At 40.5% G+C, this 16167-nt stretch overlaps 9 non-coding genes and 1 pseudogene across 9 annotated transcripts; all 10 read left to right on the forward strand.

Moving 5' to 3' along the window:
• The first annotated feature begins 2718 nt into the window (after window positions 1-2718).
• LOC133464234 (small nucleolar RNA U3) lies at window positions 2719-2934 on the forward strand. The gene has a single exon (XR_009784450.1). It is a non-coding gene; the product is annotated as a small nucleolar RNA U3 (small nucleolar RNA).
• Window positions 2935-3653: 719 nt separating this feature from the next.
• On the forward strand, window positions 3654-3869 carry LOC133464236 (small nucleolar RNA U3). The gene has a single exon (XR_009784452.1). It is a non-coding gene; the product is annotated as a small nucleolar RNA U3 (small nucleolar RNA).
• Window positions 3870-4532: 663 nt separating this feature from the next.
• LOC133464262 (small nucleolar RNA U3) lies at window positions 4533-4772 on the forward strand (annotated as a pseudogene).
• Window positions 4773-5659: 887 nt separating this feature from the next.
• LOC133464219 (small nucleolar RNA U3) lies at window positions 5660-5875 on the forward strand. The gene has a single exon (XR_009784435.1). It is a non-coding gene; the product is annotated as a small nucleolar RNA U3 (small nucleolar RNA).
• An 887-nt stretch (window positions 5876-6762) lies between these two features.
• On the forward strand, window positions 6763-6978 carry LOC133464220 (small nucleolar RNA U3). Its single transcript, XR_009784436.1, has one exon. It is a non-coding gene; the product is annotated as a small nucleolar RNA U3 (small nucleolar RNA).
• An 887-nt stretch (window positions 6979-7865) lies between these two features.
• On the forward strand, window positions 7866-8074 carry LOC133464258 (small nucleolar RNA U3). The gene has a single exon (XR_009784472.1). It is a non-coding gene; the product is annotated as a small nucleolar RNA U3 (small nucleolar RNA).
• A 1227-nt stretch (window positions 8075-9301) lies between these two features.
• Window positions 9302-9517, forward strand: LOC133464244 (small nucleolar RNA U3). Its single transcript, XR_009784459.1, has one exon. It is a non-coding gene; the product is annotated as a small nucleolar RNA U3 (small nucleolar RNA).
• Window positions 9518-11412: 1895 nt separating this feature from the next.
• LOC133464190 (small nucleolar RNA U3) lies at window positions 11413-11628 on the forward strand. Its single transcript, XR_009784411.1, has one exon. It is a non-coding gene; the product is annotated as a small nucleolar RNA U3 (small nucleolar RNA).
• An 868-nt stretch (window positions 11629-12496) lies between these two features.
• LOC133464227 (small nucleolar RNA U3) lies at window positions 12497-12712 on the forward strand. The gene has a single exon (XR_009784443.1). It is a non-coding gene; the product is annotated as a small nucleolar RNA U3 (small nucleolar RNA).
• A 2254-nt stretch (window positions 12713-14966) lies between these two features.
• LOC133464256 (small nucleolar RNA U3) lies at window positions 14967-15182 on the forward strand. The gene has a single exon (XR_009784470.1). It is a non-coding gene; the product is annotated as a small nucleolar RNA U3 (small nucleolar RNA).
• Window positions 15183-16167: the final 985 nt, after the last annotated feature.

A 16167-nucleotide genomic window follows, 5' to 3' on the forward strand; every position in this document is an offset into this window, starting at 1 on the left:
ATATATAAATATATACATACACACACACACACACACACACACACACACACACACACACACACACACACGCACACACATACATACTGTACGTACATAATATACATATACACACAAACATACAAGTACACATACATACACACACACACACACATACACTCTTTTTCCGTTATATTTCTTAATTGTGCTGACAACATATAAATAAATAATAATTAACAAAAGAAAAAATATATAAATATACATATATACATACATATATACATATATATATATATATATATATATATATATATATATATATATATATATATATATATATATATATATATACACATATATATACATATACACATAAACAATGAACACATGGTGACAGTCAATAACCCTCATCCCTGTACCTTGTGAAAAATATTTTTCTATACGTGTTTTTGAAATGATTTATGTTTGAACATTCCTTGTGCTCCTCCCTCAACCTATTCCACAATTTGACACCACACACTGATATACTAAAACATCTTCTAGTGGTGTGCACTCTCTGAGTTTTGAAATTAAAACTACCCCTTAAATTATAACCCCCTTCCCTTACAGTGAATAATTTCAGAATATTTTCTGGTAGTAGCTTGTTTTTAGCTTTGAATAAGATTTTTGTTGTTTGTAGTTCTATGATGTCTTTGAGTTTTAGTAACTTTGATTGTAAGAATAATGAATTTGTGTGATCTTTGTAACCTGCCTTATGAATGATCCTTATTGCTTTCTTTTGCAGAATGATTAGTGGATGTATTGTACTGGTGTAATTATTGCCCCAAACCTCTGCACAGTAACTTATATATGGAAGAACTATTGAACAGTGGAGAATACGGAGTGATTTATGATCCAGGACCTGTTTTGCTTTATTTAATACTGCTATGCTTCTTGATACTTTGGATTGTATATGTTTGATAAGTGGTTTCCAGTTGATTTGGTCATCTATTGTCACCCCTAGGAATTTGATTTCATTAACTCTGCTAATGTTCATCCCATCCAGTTGAATCTGTAGTTGTTTATCATTTCTGCAATTCCCAAACAGGATTATTTTTGTTTTACCCAAATTTAATGCTAATTTATTTATATCAAACCACAGTTTTAATTTGATCAATTCAGTGTTAATGTCATGTATTAGAAGTTGTAGGTCACTGCCGGAACAAAAAATATTGGTATCATCTGCAAATAAAACCAGTTTTAACATGTTTGACACCTTGCATAGATCATTAATATACAGAATGAATAATTTTGGGCCTAACACTGACCCCTGGGGGACGCCACAAGGAATGCCCAAACATGTTGAGAACAAATCACCCAGCTTGACAAACTGTTTTGTGTAACGCTGTACCTCTGTAGCTGTGTACCTCTGTAGCTGTGTAGCTGTGTAACTCTGTAGCTGTGTAGCTGTGTAACTCTGTAGCTTTGTAACTCTGTAGCTGTGTACCTCTGTATCTCTGTAGCTGTGTAGTTGTGTAGCTGTGTAACTCTGTAGCTGTGTAACTCTGTAACTCTGTAGCTGTGTAGCTGTGTAACTCTGTAGCTGTGTACCTGTGTAGCTGTGTAGCTGTGTACCTCTGTAGCTGTGTAACTCTGTACCTCTGTAGCTGTGTAGCTCTGTAGCTGTGTAACTCTGCAGCTGTGTAACTCTGTAGCTGTGTAGCTGTGTAACTCTGTAGCTGTGTAACTCTGTAGCTGTGTAACTCTGTAGCTGTGTAGCTGTGTAACTCTGTAGCTGTGTAGCTGTGTAACTCTGTAGCTGTGTAACTCTGTAGCTCTGTAGCTGTGTAACTCTGTACCTGCGTAACTCTGTACCTCTGTAGTTGTATAGCTGTGTACCTCTGTAGCTGTGTACCTTCACAAACACCACCAACAACATACATCGTATATATTGTAGAGTCTACAATGTAGACTATGTGCGTGGTTGCAATGTAAAAGCATATATCAGACTTTACTCCATAACTCTGAAGCCCTGTCCACTGTTACTGTACTGACACTGTAGCTGTTTAGTTGTGTAACTCTGTAGCTCTGTAGCTGTGTACCGCTGTAGTTGTGTAACTCTGTAGCTCTGTACCTCTGTAGTTGTGTAACTCTGTACCTCTGTAGCTGTGTAACTCTGTACCTCTGTAGCTGTGTAACTCTGTAGCTGTGTAGCTGTGTAACTCTGTAGCTGTGTAGCTGTGTAACTCTGTAGTTTTGTAACTCTGTAGCTGTGTACCTCTGTACGTCTGTAGTTGTGTCACTATGTACCTCTGTAGCTGTGTAGCTCTGTAGCTGTGTAACCCTGTAGCTGTGTAACTCTGTACCTCTGTAACTGTGTACCTCTGTAGTTTTGTAACTCTGTACCTCTGTAGCTGTGTAGCTCTGTAGCTGTGTAACTCTGTAGCTTTGTAACTCTGTAGCTGTGTAACTCTGTACCTCTGTAGCTGTGTAGCTCTGTAGCTGTGTAACTATGTAGCTGTGTAACTCGTAACTCGTAGTATGTAGCTGTAACTAATGTTATTTATATAGCGTCTAATAGAATAACAAAATGTAATATATGTTTCTGTACCGTTCACAAGGAAAGAACATTGTTAGAGTTTGTTTTACATTTTTTTAGTGTGTATTAACTTGCCGTTTTGGGCCTACTCGTCAACAGAATTGCACCCTTACTGAGAAGGATGTTTCCGTCAATGACCTTCTGTTGGCGGCGCTGAGGAAGTTAAGACTATACTTTCAGGGATCATTTCTATAGTTCTTGACTTGAGAAATGTGTTTCTAAAGTGTTTGGTCTCGCTTTCCACGATGATGAGTCGTAATACCCCCTTTTGAGCGTGAAGTGGGCAAGAAATAATGATTAATTTCATATGTTACTTGTCATTGATGACTGTTCTGTACTCCTACTTGGAGTATCGAGGAAGGGGGTATGATCTGAGTGGTAGCTCATTACTCTTCAAAGAAATAAATATATTAAATCACATGTGATCATTGATATTGTCAATTTTTTGTTATTGTGTAGCTGTGCACCTCTGTAGCTCTATAGCTGTGTAGCTGTGTAACTCTGTACCTCTGTAGCTGTGTAGCTCTGTAGCTGTGTAACTCTGTAGCTGTGTAACTGTGTACCTCTGTAGCTGTGTAACTGTGTAGCTGTGTACCTGTGTAGCTCTGTAGCTGTGTAACTTTGTAGTTTTGTAACTCTGTAGCTGTGTAGCTGTGTAACTCTGTAGCTGTGTAGCTGTGTAACTCTGTAGCTGTGTAACTCTGTACCTCTGTAGCTGTGTAGCTCTGTAGCTGTGTAACTCTGTAGCTGTGTAACTCTGTACCTCTGTAGCTGTGTAGCTCTGTAGCTGTGTAACACTGTAGCTGTGTAGCTGTGTAACTCTGTACCTCTGTACCTCTGTAGGTGTGTACCTCTATACCTGTGTAGCTGTGTAACTCTGTAGCTGTAACTAATGTTATTTATATAGCGTCTAATAGAATAACAAAATGTAATATATGTTTCTGTACCGTTCACAAGGAAAGAACATTGTTAGAGTTTGTTTTACATTTTTTTTGTGTGTATTAACTTGCCGTGTTGGGCCTACTCGTCAACAGAATTGCACCCTTACTGAGAAGGATGTGTCCGTCAATGACCTTCTTTTGCCGGCGCTAAGGAAGTTAAGACTATACTTTCAGGGATAATTTCTATAGTTCTTGACTTGAGAAATGTGTTTCTAAAGTGTTTGGTCTCGCTATCCACGATGATGAGTCGTAATACCCCCTTTTGAGCGTGAAGTGGGCAAGAAATAATGATTAATTTCATATGTTACTTGTCATTGATGACTGTTCTGTACTCCTACTTGGAGTACCGAGGAAGGGGGTATGATCTGAGTGGTAGCTCATTACTGTTCAAAGAAATAAATATATTAAATCACATGTGATCATTGATATTGTCAGTTTTTTGTTATTCTGTAGCTGTGCACCTTTGTAGCTGTGTAACTCTGTACCTCTGTAACTCTGTAGCTGTGTGTCTCTGTAGCTGTGTAACTCTGTAGTTTTGTAACTCTGTAGCTGTGTACCTCTGTACATCTGTAGTTGTGTCACTCTGTACCTCTGTCGCTGTGTAGCTCTGTAGCTGTGTAACTCTGTAGCTGTGTAACTCTGTACCTCTGTAGCTGTGTAACTCTGTACCTCTGTAGCTGTGTAACTCTGTAGCTGTGTAGCTGTGTAACTCTGTAACTGTGTAGCTGTGTAACTCTGTAGTTTTGTAACTCTGTAACTCTGTACCTCTGTACCTCATTAGCTGTGTACCTCTATACCTGTGTAGCTGTGTAACTCTGTAGCTGTAACTAATGTTATTTATATAGCGTCTAATAGAATAACAAAATTTAATATATGTTTCGGTACCGTTCAGAACGAAAGAACATTGTTAGAGTTTGTTTTACATTTTTTTAGTGTGTATTAACTTGCCGTTTTGGGCCTACTCGTCAACAGAATTGCACCCTTACTGAGAAGGATGTTTCCGTCAATGACCTTCTGTTGGCGGCGCTGAGGAAGTTAAGACTATACTTTCAGGGATCATTTCTATAGTTCTTGACTTGAGAAATGTGTTTCTAAAGTGTTTGGTCTCGCTATCCACGATGATGAGTCGTAATACCCCCTTTTGAGCGTGAAGTGGGCAAGAAATAAGAGCGTGAAGTGGGCAAGAAATAATGATTAATTTCATATGTTACTTGTCATTGATGACTGTTCTGTACTCCTACTTGGAGTATCGAGGAAGGGGGTATGATCTGAGTGGTAGCTCATTACTGTTCAAAGAAATAAATATATTAATTCACATCTGATCATTGATATTGTCAATTTTTTGTTATTGTGTAGCTGTGCACCTCTGTACCTCTTTACCTCTGTAACTCTATAGCTGTGTAGCTGTGTAACTCTGTAGTTTTGTAATTCTGTAGCTGTGTACCTCTGTACCTCTGTAGTTGTGTAACTCTGTACCTCTGTAGCTGTGTAGCTCTGTACCTCTTTAGCTGTGTACCTCTGTACCTCTGTAGCTGTGTAACTCTGTACCTCTGTAGCTGTGTACCTCTGTAGCTGTGTAGTTTTGTAACTCTGTAGCTGTGTACCTCTGTATCTCTGTAGCTGTGTAGTTGTGTAGCTGTGTAACTCTGTAGCTGTGTACCTCTGTACATCTGTAGTTGTGTCACTCTGTACCTCTGTCGCTGTGTAGCTCTGTAGCTGTGTAACTCTGTAGCTGTGTAACTCTGTACCTCTGTCGCTGTGTAACTCTGTACCTCTGTAGCTGTGTAACTCTGTACCTCTGTAGCTGTGTAACTCTGTAGCTGTGTAGCTGTGTAACTCTGTAACTGTGTAGCTGTGTAACTCTGTAGTTTTGTAACTCTGTAACTCTGTAACTCTGTACCTCATTAGCTGTGTACCTCTATACCTGTGTAGCTGTGTAACTCTGTAGCTGTAACTAATGTTATTTATATAGCGTCTAATAGAATAACAAAATTTAATATATGTTTCGGTACCGTTCAGAACGAAAGAACATTGTTAAAGTTTGTTTTACATTTTTTTAGTGTGTATTAACTTGCCGTTTTGGGCCTACTCGTCAACAGAATTGCACCCTTACTGAGAAGGATGTTTCCGTCAATGACCTTCTGTTGGCGGCGCTGAGGAAGTTAAGACTATACTTTCAGGGATCATTTCTATAGTTCTTGACTTGAGAAATGTGTTTCTAAAGTGTTTGGTCTCGCTATCCACGATGATGAGTCGTAATACCCCCTTTTGAGCGTGAAGTGGGCAAGAAATAATGATTAATTTCATATGTTACTTGTCATTGATGACTGTTCTGTACTCCTACTTGGAGTATCGAGGAAGGGGGTATGATCTGAGTGGTAGCTCATTACTGTTCAAAGAAATAAATATATTAAATCACATGTGATCATTGATATTGTCAATTTTTTGTTATTGTGTAGCTGTGCACCTCTGTACCTCTTTACCTCTGTAACTCTATAGCTGTGTAGCTGTGTAACTCTGTAGTTTTGTAATTCTGTAGCTGTGTACCTCTGTACCTCTGTAGTTGTGTAACTCTGTACCTCTGTAGCTGTGTAGCTCTGTACCTCTTTAGCTGTGTACCTCTGTACCTCTGTAGCTGTGTAACTCTGTACCTCTGTAGCTGTGTACCTCTGTAGCTGTGTAGTTTTGTAACTCTGTAGCTGTGTACCTCTGTATCTCTGTAGCTGTGTAGTTGTGTAGCTGTGTAACTCTGTAGCTGTGTACCTCTGTACATCTGTAGTTGTGTCACTCTGTACCTCTGTCGCTGTGTAGCTCTGTAGCTGTGTAACTCTGTAGCTGTGTAACTCTGTACCTCTGTCGCTGTGTAACTCTGTACCTCTGTAGCTGTGTAACTCTGTACCTCTGTAGCTGTGTAACTCTGTAGCTGTGTAGCTGTGTAACTCTGTAACTGTGTAGCTGTGTAACTCTGTAGTTTTGTAACTCTGTAACTCTGTAACTCTGTACCTCATTAGCTGTGTACCTCTATACCTGTGTAGCTGTGTAACTCTGTAGCTGTAACTAATGTTATTTATATAGCGTCTAATAGAATAACAAAATTTAATATATGTTTCGGTACCGTTCAGAACGAAAGAACATTGTTAAAGTTTGTTTTACATTTTTTTAGTGTGTATTAACTTGCCGTTTTGGGCCTACTCGTCAACAGAATTGCACCCTTACTGAGAAGGATGTTTCCGTCAATGACCTTCTGTTGGCGGCGCTGAGGAAGTTAAGACTATACTTTCAGGGATCATTTCTATAGTTCTTGACTTGAGAAATGTGTTTCTAAAGTGTTTGGTCTCGCTATCCACGATGATGAGTCGTAATACCCCCTTTTGAGCGTGAAGTGGGCAAGAAATAATGATTAATTTCATATGTTACTTGTCATTGATGACTGTTCTGTACTCCTACTTGGAGTATCGAGGAAGGGGGTATGATCTGAGTGGTAGCTCATTACTGTTCAAAGAAATAAATATATTAAATCACATGTGATCATTGATATTGTCAATTTTTTGTTATTGTGTAGCTGTGCACCTCTGTACCTCTTTACCTCTGTAACTCTATAGCTGTGTAGCTGTGTAACTCTGTAGTTTTGTAATTCTGTAGCTGTGTACCTCTGTACCTCTGTAGTTGTGTAACTCTGTACCTCTGTAGCTGTGTAGCTCTGTACCTCTTTAGCTGTGTACCTCTGTACCTCTGTAGCTGTGTAACTCTGTACCTCTGTAGCTGTGTACCTCTGTAGCTGTGTAGTTTTGTAACTCTGTAGCTGTGTACCTCTGTATCTCTGTAGCTGTGTAGTTGTGTAGCTGTGTAACTCTGTAGCTGTGTACCTCTGTACATCTGTAGTTGTGTCACTCTGTACCTCTGTCGCTGTGTAGCTCTGTAGCTGTGTAACTCTGTAGCTGTGTAACTCTGTACCTCTGTCGCTGTGTAACTCTGTACCTCTGTAGCTGTGTAACTCTGTACCTCTGTAGCTGTGTAACTCTGTAGCTGTGTAGCTGTGTAACTCTGTAACTGTGTAGCTGTGTAACTCTGTAGTTTTGTAACTCTGTAACTCTGTAACTCTGTACCTCATTAGCTGTGTACCTCTATACCTGTGTAGCTGTGTAACTCTGTAGCTGTAACTAATGTTATTTATATAGCGTCTAATAGAATAACAAAATTTAATATATGTTTCGGTACCGTTCAGAACGAAAGAACATTGTTAAAGTTTGTTTTACATTTTTTTAGTGTGTATTAACTTGCCGTTTTGGGCCTACTCGTCAACAGAATTGCACCCTTACTGAGAAGGATGTTTCCGTCAATGACCTTCTGTTGGCGGCGCTGAGGAAGTTAAGACTATACTTTCAGGGATCATTTCTATAGTTCTTGACTTGAGAAATGTGTTTCTAAAGTGTTTGGTCTCGCTATCCACGATGATGAGTCGTAATACCCCCTTTTGAGCGTGAAGTGGGCAAGAAATAATGATTAATTTCATATGTTACTTGTCATTGATGACTGTTCTGTACTCCTACTTGGAGGAAGGGGGTATGATCTGAGTGGTAGCTCATTACTGTTCAAAGAAATAAATATATTAAATCACATGTGATCATTGATATTGTCAATTTTTTGTTATTGTGTAGCTGTGCACCTCTGTACCTCTTTACCTCTGTAACTCTATAGCTGTGTAGCTGTGTAACTCTGTAGTTTTGTAATTCTGTAGCTGTGTACCTCTGTACCTCTGTAGTTGTGTAACTCTGTACCTCTGTAGCTGTGTAGCTCTGTACCTCTTTAGCTGTGTACCTCTGTACCTCTGTAGCTGTGTAACTCTGTACCTCTGTAGCTGTGTAGCTCTGTACCTCTTTAGCTGTGTACCTCTGTACCTCTGTAGTTGTGTAACTCTGTACCTCTGTAGCTGTGTAGCTCTGTACCTCTTTAGCTGTATACCTCTGTACCTCTGTAGCTGTGTAACTCTGTACCTCTGTAGCTGTGTAACTCTGTAGCTGTGTAGCTGTGTAACTCTAACTGTGTAGCTGTGTAAGTCTGTAGTTTTCTAACTCTGTAGCTGTGTACCTCTTTACCTCTGTAGTTGTGTAACTCTGTACCTCTGAAGCTGTGTAGCTCTGTAGCTGTGTAACTCTGTAGCTGTGTAACTCTGTACCTCTGTAGTTGTGTAACTCTGTACCTCTGTCGCTGTGTAACTCTGTACCTCTTTAGCTGTGTACCTCTGTACCTCTGTAGCTGTGTAACTCTGTACCTCTGTAGCTGTGTACCTCTGTAGCTGTGTAACTCTGTAGCTGTGTAGCTGTGTAACTCTGTAGTTTTGTAACTCTGTAGCTGTGTACCTCTGTACCTCTGTAGTTGTGTAACTCTGTACCTCTGTCGCTGTGTAACTCTGTACCTCTGTAGCTGTGTAACTCTGTACCTCTGTAGCTGTGTAACTCTGTAGCTATGTAACACTGTAGCTGTGTACTTCTGAAGCTGTGTAGCTCTGTAGCTGTGTAGCTGTGTAACTCTGTACCTCTGTACCTCTGTAGCTGTGTACCTCTATACCTATGTAGCTGTGTAACTCTGTAGCTGTAACTAATGTTATTTATATAGCGTCTAATAGAATAACAAAATGTAATATGTTTCTGTACCGTTCACAAGGAAAGAACATTGTTAGAGTTTGTTTTACATTTTTTTAGTGTGTATTAACTTGCCGTTTTGGGCCTACTCGTCAACAGAATTGCACCCTTACTGAGAAGGATGTGTCCGTCAATGACCTTCTTTTGCCGGCGCTGAGGAAGTTAAGACTATACTTTCAGGGATAATTTCTATAGTTCTTGACTTGAGAAATGTGTTTTTAAAGTGTTTGGTCTCGCTATCCACGATGATGAGTCGTAATACCCCCTTTTGAGCGTGAAGTGGGCAAGAAATAATGATTAATTTCATATGTTACTTGTCATTGATGACTGTTCTGTACTCCTACTTGGAGTATCGAGGAAGGGGGTATGATCTGAGTGGTAGCTCATTACTGTTCAAAGAAATAAATATATTAAATCACATGTGATCATTGATATTGTCAATTTTTTGTTATTGTGTAGCTGTGCACCTCTGTACCTCTTTACCTCTGTAACTCTATAGCTGTGTAGCTGTGTAACTCTGTAGTTTTGTAACTCTGTAGCTGTGTACCTCTGTATCTCTGTAGCTGTGTAGTTGTGTAGCTGTGTAACTCTGTAGCTGTGTAACTCTGTACCTCTGTAGCTGTGTAACTCTGTACCTCTGTAGCTGTGTAACTCTGTAGCTGTGTAACTCTGTAACTGTGTAGCTGTGTAAGTCTGTAGTTTTGTAACTCTGTAGCTGTGTACCTCTTTACCTCTGTAGTTGTGTAACTCTGTACCTCTGTAGCTGTGTAGCTCTGTAGCTGTGTAACTCTGTAGCTGTGTAACTCTGTACCTCTGTAGTTGTGTAACTCTGTACCTCTGTCGCTGTGTAACTCTGTACCTCTTTAGCTGTGTACCTCTGTACCTCTGTAGCTGTGTAACTCTGTACCTCTGTAGCTGTGTACCTCTGTAGCTGTGTAGCTGTGTAACTCTGTAGCTGTGTAGCTGTGTAACTCTGTAGTTTTGTAACTCTGTAGCTGTGTACCTCTGTACCTCTGTAGTTGTGTAACTCTGTACCTCTGTCGCTGTGTAACTCTGTACCTCTGTAGCTGTGTAACTCTGTACCTCTGTAGCTGTGTAACTCTGTACCTCTGTAGCTGTGTAACTCTGTAGCTGTGTAGCTGTGTAAATCTGTAGCTGTGTAGCTGTGTAACTCTGTAGTTTTGTAACTCTGTAGCTGTGTACCTCTGTACGTCTGTAGTTGTGTCACTCTGTACCTCTGTAGCTGTATAGCTCTGTAGCTGTGTAGCTCTGTAGCTGCTTAACTCTGTAGCTGTGTAACTCTGTACCTCTGTAGCTGTGTAACTCTGTAGCTGTGTAACTCTGTACCTCTGTAGCTGTGTAACTCTGTAGCTGTGTAGCTGTGTAACTCTGTAGTTTTGTAACTCTGTAGCTGAGTACCTCTGTATCTCTGTAGTTTTGTAACTCTGTACCTAGCTGTCTAGCTCTGTAGCTGTGTAGCTGTGTAACTCTGTAGTTTTGTAACTCTGTAACTCTGTAACTCTGTACCTCTATACCTGTGTAGCTGTGTAACTATGTAGCTGTAACTAATGTTATTTATATAGCGTCTAATAGAATAACAAAATTTAATATATGTTTCGGTACCGTTCAGAACGAAAGAACATTGTTACAGTTTGTTTTACATTTTTTTTAGTGTGTATTAACTTGCCGTTTTGGGCCTACTCGTCAACAGAATTGCACCCTTACTGAGAAGAATGAGAATCACCACCCGTACAAAACGCACTGACCACATCACCCCCATCCTCATCCAGCTCCACTGGCTACCTGTCCATCACCGCATCCAATATAAAGTTCTTCTCCTGACATTTAAAGCTCTCCATAACCTGGTCCCTCAATACCTGTCAGACCTTCTCCACCCGTACACCCCCACCCGTGCTCTACGCTCCTCCTCAGCTGCTCTCCTGTCTGTACCAAAATTTAAACTGGCCACTATGGGTGGCAGAGCCTTCAGTTGCTCTGCACCCAGACTCTGGAACTCTCTCCCCCCCTGCATCCGTCAGATTGACTCCATTGGACAATTCAAATCTCACCTCAAGACCCACCTGTTCAGACTTGCATATCCAGTCTAAAATTTTTTGTATTCTATTTTATTTCCTGTTGTATTTTATTCATATTTTCTATGTTTTTTGTAAGGTGTCCTTGGGTGCTCAGAAAGGCGCCAACAAATAAAATCTATTATTATTATTATTAAGGATGTTTCCGTCAATGACCTTCTGTTGGCGGCGCTGAGGAAGTTAAGACTATACTTTCAGGGATCATTTCGATAGTTCTTGACTTGAGAAATGTGTTTCTAAAGTGTTTGGTCTCGCTATCCACGATGATGAGTCGTATTACCCCCTTTTGAGCGTGAAGTGGGCAAGAAATAATGATTAATTTCATATGTTACTTGTCATTGATGACTGTTCTGTACTCCTACTTGGAGTATCGAGGAAGGGGGTATGATCTGAGTGGTAACTCATTACTGTTCAAAGAAATACATATATTAAATCACATGTGATCATTGATATTGTCAATTTTTTGTTATTGTGTAGCTGTGCACCTCTGTAGCTCTGTACCTCTGTACCTCTTTACCTCTGTAACTCTATAGCTGTGTAGCTGTGTAACTCTGTAGTTTTGTAATTCTGTAGCTGTGTACCTCTGTACCTCTGTAGCTGTGTAACTCTGTACCTCTGTAGCTGTGTACCTCTGTAGCTGTGTAGCTGTGTAACTCTGTAGCTGTGTAGCTGTGTAACCCTGTAGTTTTGTAACTCTGTACCTGTGTACCTCTGTATCTCTGTAGCTGTGTAGTTGTGTAGCTGTGTAACTCTGTAGCTGTGTAACTCTGTACCTCTGTAGCTGTGTAACTCTGTACCTCTGTAGCTGTGTAACTCTGTAGCTGTGTAGCTGTGTAACTCTGTAACTGTGTAGCTGTGTAAGTCTGTAGTTTTGTAACTCTGTAGCTGTGTACCTCTTTACCTCTGTAGTTGTGTAACTCTGTACCTCTGTAGCTGTGTAGCTGTGTAACTCTGTAGCTGTGTAGCTGTGTAACTCTGTAGTTTTGTAACTCTGTAGCTGTGTACCTCTGTACCTCATTAGCTGTGTCACTCTGTACCTCTGTAGCTGTGTAGCTCTGTAGCTGTGTAACTCTGTAGCTGTGTAACTCTGTACCTCTGTCGCTGTGTAACTCCTTAGCTGTGTAGCTGTGTACCTCTTAGAGTTTGTTTTACATTTTTTTAGTGTGTATTAACTTGCCGTTTTGGGCCTACTCGTCAACAGAATTGCACCCTTACTGAGAATGATGTTTCCGTCAATGACCTTCTGTTGGCGGCGCTGAGGAAGTTAAGACTATACTTTCAGGGATCATTTCTATAGTTCTTGACTTGAAAAATGTGTTTCTAAAGTGTTTGGTCTCGCTATCCACGATGATGAGTCGTAATACCCCCTTTTGAGCGTGAAGTGGGCAAGAAATAATGATTAATTTCATATGTTACTTGTCATTGATGACTGTTCTGTACTCCTACTTGGAGTATCGAGGGAGGGGGTATGATCTGAGTGGTAGCTCATTACTGTTCAAAGAAATAAATATATTAAATCACATGTGATCATTGATATTGTCAGTTTTTTGTTATTGTGTAGCTGTGCACCTCTGTAGCTCTGTAACTCTGTAGTTTTGTAATTCTGTAGCTGTGTACCTCTGTACCTCTGTAGTTGTGTAACTCTGTACCTCTGTAGCTGTGTAGCTCTGTACCTCTTTAGCTGTGTACCTCTGTAGCTGTGTAACGCTGTACCTCTGTAGCTGTGTACCTCTGTAGCTGTGTAGCTGTGTAACTCTGTAGCTGTGTAGCTGTGTAACTCTGTAGTTTTGTAACTCTGTAGCTGTGTACCTCTGTATCTATGTAGCTGTGTAGTTGTGTAGCTGTGTAACTCTGTAGTTTTGTAATTCTGTAGCTGTGTACCTCTGTACCTCTGTAGTTGTGTAACTCTGTACCTCTGTAGCTGTGTAGCTCTGTACCTCTTTAGCTGTGTACCTCTGTAGCTGTGTAACGCAGTACCTCTGTAGCTGTGTACCTCTGTAGCTGTGTAGCTGTGTAACTCTGTAGCTGTGTAGCTGTGTAACTCTGTAGTTTTGTAACTCTGTAGCTGTGTACCTCTGTATCTCTGTAGCTGTGTAGTTGTGTAGCTGTGTAACTCTGTAGCTGTGTAACTCTTTAACTCTGTAGCTGTGTAGCTGTGTAACTCTGTAGCTGTGTACCTGTGTAGCTGTGTAGCTGTGTACCTCTGTAGCTGTGTAACTCTGTACCTCTGTAGCTGTGTAACTCTGTAGCTGTCTAGCTGTGTAACTCTGTAGCTGTGTCCCTCTGTAGCTCTGTACCTCTGTACCTCTTTACCTCTGTAACTCTATAGCTGTGTAGCTGTGTAAATCTGTAGTTTTGTAATTCTGTAGCTGTGTACCTCTGTACCTCTGTAGTTGTGTAACTCTGTACCTCTGTAGCTGTGTAGCTCTGTACCTCTTTAGCTGTGTACCTCTGTACCTCTGTAGCTGTGTAACTTTGTACCTCTGTAGCTGTGTACCTCTGTACCTGTGTAGCTGTGTAACTCTGTAGCTGTGTAGCTGTGTAACTCTGTAGTTTTGTAACTCTGTAGCTGTGTACCTCTGTATCTCTGTAGCTGTGTAGTTGTGTAGCTGTGTAACTCTGTAGCTGTGTAACTATGTACCTCTGTAGCTGTGTAATTCTGTACCTCTGTAGCTGTGTAACTCTTTAGCTGTGTAGCTGTGTAACTCTGTAACTGTGTAGCTGTGTAACTCTGTAGTTTTGTAACTCTGTAGCTGTGTACCTCTGTACCTCTGTAGTTGTGTAACTCTGTACCTCTGTAGCTGTGTAGCTCTGTAGCTGTGTAACTCTGTAGCTGTGTAACTCTGTAGCTGTGTAGCTGTGTAACTCTGTACCTGCGTAACTCTGTACCTCTGTACCTCTGTAGTTGTATAGCTGTGTACCTCTGTAGCTGTGTACCTTCACAAACACCACCAACAACATACATCGTATATATGTAGACCATGTGCCTTGATTGCAATGTAAAAGCATATATCAGACTTTACTCCATAACTCTGAAGCCCTGTCCACTGTTACTGTACTGACACTGTAGCTATTTAGCTGTGTAACTCTATAGCTCTGTAGCTGTGTACCTCTGTAGTTGTGTAACTCTGTAGCTCTGTACCTCTGTAGTTGTGTAACTCTGTACCTCTGTAGCTGTGTAACTCTGTACGTCTGTAGCTGTGTAACTCTGTAGCTGTGTAGCTGTGTAACTCTGTAGGTGTGTAGCTGTGTAACTCTGTAGCTGTGTAGCTGTGTAACTCTGTAGTTTTGTAACTCTGTAGCTGTGTACCTCTGTACGTCTGTAGTTGTGTCACTCTGTACCTCTGTAGCTGTGTAGCTCTGTAGCTGTGTAACTCTGTAGCTGTGTAACTCTGTACCTCTGTAGCTGTGTAACTCTGTAACTGTGTAGCTGTGTAACTCTGTAGTTTTGTAACTCTGTAACTCTGTACCTCTGTACCTCATTAGCTGTGTACCTCTATACCTGTGTAACTCTGTAGCTGTAACTAATGTTATTTATATAGCGTCTAATAGAATAACAAAATTTAATATATATGTTTCGGTACCGTTCAGAACAAAAGAACATTGTTAGAGTTTGTTTTAAATTTTTTTAGTGTGTATTAACTTGCCGTTTTGGGCCTACTCGTCAACAGAATTGCACCCTTACTGAGAAGGATGTTTCCGTCAATGACCTTCTGTTGGCGGCGCTGAGGAAGTTAAGACTATACTTTCAGGGATCGTTTCTATAGTTCTTGACTTGAGAAATGTGTTTCTAAAGTGTTTGGTCTCGCTATCCACGATGATGAGTCGTATTACCCTCTTTTGAGCGTGAAGTGGGCAAGAAATAATGATTAATTTCATATGTTACTTGTCATTGATGACTGTTCTGTACTCCTACTTGGAGTATCGAGGAAGGGGGTATGATCTGAGTGGTAGCTCATTACTGTTCAAAGAAATAAATATATTAAATCACCAGGGGTGGAAAGTAACAAATTACATTTACTCACGTTACTGTAATTGAGTACTTTTTATGAGTAATTTGTAATTTTCTAAGTAGTTTTTGAAATATGTAATTTTTACTTTTACTCGAGTACATTTAGACCCAAGTATTTTACTTCGCTACATTTGAATCCCCTCACGTTACTGAGTACAAAATTTATGGTGAAAAAATTAAATGCGGTGGAAACCCCTGTGTCCCGGAAGTTAACGTGAAAGTGCGCCTTGCGTTCTGCGCGCTCTGTTGGATCTACGCGTTTGAAGATGGATGTTGCTGATATGGAGATCATGGAGGAGGAAGGGCCCGACGAAGATACAAATTCTGGAGCGGAAAGCCACAAAAAACCCTTGGCCAAATTTGGAAGACTTATTCGCGTTCAAACGCACAAAAGGCAACAACATTATAATGCAGTGTAAAATGTGCCTGCCCGGCAGAACGGAGCTTTCAGCATTCAAGACATCAACATCTAATTTACGAAAGCATGTGGTGGTAAGTGAGCGCATGTGTTTTTGTTTCTTACATCCCAAACGGTTTATTTGTTGTTTGGTTTTAAAATCCCAGATAACACAGTGCTGCCAACTTTCCCAGAAACGTAGGTGTGAGATTTGGCGAGGGCTGTTTCATTAATTATTTATTAATTTCATTAAATGAATTTTTCGCACTCCATCAACACATGAGCAGATGTCTTTTTCATCACCTGGTAACGTCACAACTTCGTTGAGCATTGTCGCGCATAACGGGACATGTCAAAGACGTCATGCTCATAAACCGCTGCTTCACCAGCTGACCGAGAGGTCCGACCGAGTTAATGAGAACCGAGCCGCGGCTTCACAAGGCACAGCCACTGCTGTAGCATGACTGGTAGCTGTTAGCACAGAGCTCAAAGCTTCTGTGAGCTAAGATGCTTTCACCACACGTGAAA

This window comes from Cololabis saira, chromosome 17 (genome assembly GCF_033807715.1).
Source record: "Cololabis saira isolate AMF1-May2022 chromosome 17, fColSai1.1, whole genome shotgun sequence".
In the NCBI taxonomy this organism is placed as follows: domain Eukaryota; kingdom Metazoa; phylum Chordata; class Actinopteri; order Beloniformes; family Belonidae; genus Cololabis; species Cololabis saira.